Genomic DNA, 4357 nt, shown 5'->3' on the forward strand with positions numbered 1-4357 from the left:
CTAAACTCTCTCCAACTTGCTCTGCGTTTTTAATTCCTCACTTTGCATTGTGGCAAAAGGAGAAAAAAAGCAATCACTATGCCAAGGACACCCTCTAAATAAAGATGGTTTATCCCAGGCCTGACTGTGAGCTTTCTCCTCCCCACCGATAGAAAGTGTTAGAAAAAGGAAGTAGCATGAGTCATTACTATTGCCACACATTCAGGAAAACCCCTGCTCGGTCTTCCTCTCTACCCTGTGTATGACAGGAGGTAAATTTTCAGAACATATATTCAGGAGTTTTCTGTAAGAATGCAGCATCAATTTGATTAAAAACAATAAAAAGAAGGACAGACATAAAAAATCTTTGAAGAAGAGAAGAATGAGTCTGATCTAAATTTGTTGAGAGGCTAGTTGTTTGGAAGTGGGAATGCTGTGTCCATTTCTTACACATCCTCTAAAATAACTAGAACCACTCCTAGATCAGGTCACCCAAGCATATCCCACCCCTAAGTGACTGACATATACACAGATTGTTTCTGTGGGGAAGACACATTCAGCTTTCCAGTTTGATTACCAAGGACATGTTCAACAAAATGAAAAGACAACCTACAGAATGGGAGAAAATATTTGCAGACCATATAGTTAATTTTATACATGGTGTGAGGTAAGGGGTTCAACTTTATTCTTTTGCATCCAGTTGTTCCAACACTATTTGTTGAAAAGATAAAAGATTTGTTGTGTGTGTGTGTGTGTGTGTGTGTGTGTGTGTTTAAAGTATAATCTCTATTTTATTTTATTTTTTGCACAAAGCAGTTTTTCTTCAGTCCTTAAAGACTTATCTCCTTACATGGGCTTTGATGGAGGTCATGACGCAGCACCTGTGGGTCTAAATCAGAGTGGGGTCCTTCTGTGCTTCACGAGGGTGATTCCTAACTACTTTGCTGTGAATGGCACAACTCACAATGTAGTTTTGTATACAGCTTGAGAAGCATCTAGGCGTTCAAGACACTTGCTTCAGAAATGTCCTTGATGGTGGCAGCCTCCACTATGTTCAGAATAATGAACTTCCTAATGGCCTTTTCCTTGGGCACGCAGTGGGAGAAGTTGGTGGAGGAAACAGGCTGCAATTGGCCATGGCCCTTTCTGGCATGACCATTATTCCTTCTTTTCCTGGTCATCTTCGAAGCAAGGACTCGAGAGAGTGAAAAGATTATGGTTTATCCATTGAATTATGCCAGTACCACATTGTCTTTACCACTTTATTACTGTAGCTTTGTAATAAGTTTTGAAACTGGGAAGTCTACATCCTACAAGTTTCTTAATCTTTTAAAAGATTGCTTTGAATATTCTGTTTCCATGAGTTTCCGTATAAATATTAACCTGTCAGTTTCTGCAAAAAAAAAAAAAAAAAAAAAAAAAAATAGCAGCTGGGACTTTGAGAGGGATTGAGTTGAACGCATAGATCAATTTGTGGAATATTGCCATCTTAACAATAGTGCCTTCTGATCCTTTGTGTATTTTCTGTATATAAATCTTGTGCTTTAAATAAATTCATTTCTGGGGCGCCTGGGTGGCTCGGTCGGTTAAGCGTCCGACTTCGGCTCAGGTCATGATCTCACCGTCCGTGAGTTCGAGCCCCGCGTTGGGCTCTGTGCTGACAGCTCAGAGCCTGAGACCTGTTTCGGATTCTGTGTCTCCCTCTCTCTCTGACCCTCCCGCGTTCATGCTCTGTCTCTCTCTGTCTCAAAAATAAATAAACGTTAAAAAAATTTTTTAAACAAATTCAATTCTAAATTTTTTTTTGCTCTTGTAAATGGAATTTACAAGATTGATTATAGGTGATTATAGTTGATTATAGTTTTGGATTATTCTCACACTTTCCTTTAATTCTTTAAACATGGTTTCCTTTAGTTCATTAGGTGATTTAAAGTCTTCGTTTAAAAAGTCCAACGTCTGGACATTGTTAGAATTGTCTGGTTGTTTTCTTTTGCATGGGCTACACATTCTTGTTTCTTTGTGTGTCTCATATTTTTCTGTTGAAAAAATATTTTTCTGTTTTAAACAATATATTGTGGCAACTCTGGAAATCAGATGCTCTCTCCAGGCTTTTTTGTTGTTGTTTTTTTGTTTTGTTATTATTGTTGCTGTTTATTTATTTATCGGTTTAGTGACTTTTCTGCAGTCTTTGTGTAAAGTCTGTGTTCTTTGTCATATGTGGCTGTTGAAGTCTCTGCCTGGTTAGCTTAGTGGTCAGCTAATGATTACCTAGAGATTTCCATAAATGCTTTGAACTAATAACTCTCCCAGCCTTTGTGTGTTGGGATCTTACAGCTCTGTCTTAGCTTGCGCAGAGCGTCAAGGCAAGCTAGAGAGGAAAGATTAGGACCTTCTGGGGCCTTTTCTGTGTATGCACATGGTCTTCTAGATTTCCAAGAATGTGTGTGAGCTTTTCAAAATCTCTTATGGACCTCTCATTTCCCTGTTGTTCTTTTTTAAGTGTTTTGATTAGGCCCACTCAGTAACCTCATCTCAGATAGCTGCAATATTAAACAATTGCCATTGATTTTTTTTTCCCCAAAATCCCTAGAATCAGGGATGTTGGTACAGAGCATGCTCTGAGTCAGGTCAAATAAAGTCAGGTCATGGGAAGGGGGATTTTCAATAAGAGGCTTTACTGGTCAAATGTTGACAATTGGTCAAATGTTGACAGGCTTTGGGGAAGTTCGAAACCCATTCTACCCTCTCCAGTTAGACTGCTGGTTCACACAGCTATCATGTTGTGCAACTTTTGGTCCTCAAGGGGAGAGGAGGATGGTTCTTACCAAGAGTCAGCCATTTTTCTTGATAAACACGACTTGGAATTGTGTAATTCTTTAGTTAATTTTCAGAATACAGAAAAATTTGATTTCGACTTTTGCCACAGCTTTTATTGCCTTTATGGAGAAGCAGATTTTTGGAGATCCTTATCTGCCATTCAGGAAGCACTTTTTTTTTATTAAGTTAAAAGATAATTTTTTAAAGGTAAAAACATGATACATAAATCAATACAAATATTAAACACATGGCAAAGGTTTTATTTAATTCATTACTTAATGTGGGACACAGTAAGATGTTATATATTCAAGAAAGTATTGAAAGAACACACACACACACACACATACGCATACACAGACAATTGAGAAAGCTGTATACTAGGACTTACAACACTATGTTAAATAACAATGGTGAGAGTGAACTATTGGGACCTCATCAAGATAAAAAGCTTCTGCACTGCAAAGGAAACAATTGACAAAACTAAAAGGCAACTGATGGAATGGAAAAAGATATTTGCAAATGACATATCAGATAAAGGGCTAGTATCTAAAATCTATAAAGAACTCACCAAACTCCACCCCCCCCCAAAAAAAAATCCAGTGAAGAAATGGGCAGAAGACAGGAACAGACACTTTTTCAAAGAAGACATCCAGATGGCCAATAGACACATGAAAAGATGCTCAACGTCACTCCTCATCAGGGAAATACAAATCAAAACCACACTGAGATACCACCTCATGCCTGTCAGAGTGGCTAAAATGAACAAATCAGGAGACTGTGGATGTTGGTGAGGATGTGGAGAAATGGGAATCCTTTTGCACTGTTGGTGGGAATGCAAACTGGTGCACCCACTCTGGAAAACAGTGTGGAGTTTCCTCAAAAAATTAAAAATAGAACTACCCTATGACCCAGCAATAGCACTGCTAGGAACTTACCCAAGGGATACAGGAGTGCTGATGCATAGGGGCACTTGTACCCCAATGTTTATAGCAGCACTTTCAACAATAGCCAAATTATGGAAAGACCCTAAATGTCCATCAACTGATGAATGGATAAAGAAATTGTGGGGGCGCCTGGGTGGCGCAGTCGGTTAAGCGTCCGACTTCAGCCAGGTCACGATCTCGCGGTCTGTGAGTTCGAGCCCCGCGTCGGGCTCTGGGCTGATGGCTCAGAGCCTGGAGCCTGTTTCCGATTCTGTGTCTCCCTCTCTCTCTGCCCCTCGCCCGTTCATGCTCTGTCTCTCTCTGTCCCAAAAATAAATAAATGTTGAAAAAAAAATTTTTTTTAAAAAGAAATTGTGGTTTACATACACAATGGAATACTACTTGGCAATGAGAACGAATGAGATGTGGCCTCTTGTAGCAACGTGGATGGAACTGGAGAGTGTTAATGCTAAGTGAAATAAGTCATACAGAGAAAGACAGATACCATATGTTTTCATTCTTATGTGGATCCTGAGAAACTTAACAGAAGACCATGGGGGAGGGGAAGGAAAAAAATTTAGAGAGGGAGGGAGCCAAACCACAAGAGACTCTTAAAAACTGAGAAAAACTGAGGGTTG

General features: G+C 39.4%; 1 pseudogene; it reads right to left on the reverse strand.

Moving 5' to 3' along the window:
* Window positions 1–743: 743 nt before the first annotated feature.
* LOC121035737 (40S ribosomal protein S26-like) lies at window positions 744–1224 on the reverse strand (annotated as a pseudogene).
* Between the last annotated feature and the right edge of the window lie 3133 nt (window positions 1225–4357).

This window comes from Herpailurus yagouaroundi, unplaced genomic scaffold, assembly GCF_014898765.1.
Source record: "Herpailurus yagouaroundi ecotype Mexico unplaced genomic scaffold, PumYag 162, whole genome shotgun sequence".
NCBI lineage: Eukaryota > Metazoa > Chordata > Mammalia > Carnivora > Felidae > Herpailurus > Herpailurus yagouaroundi.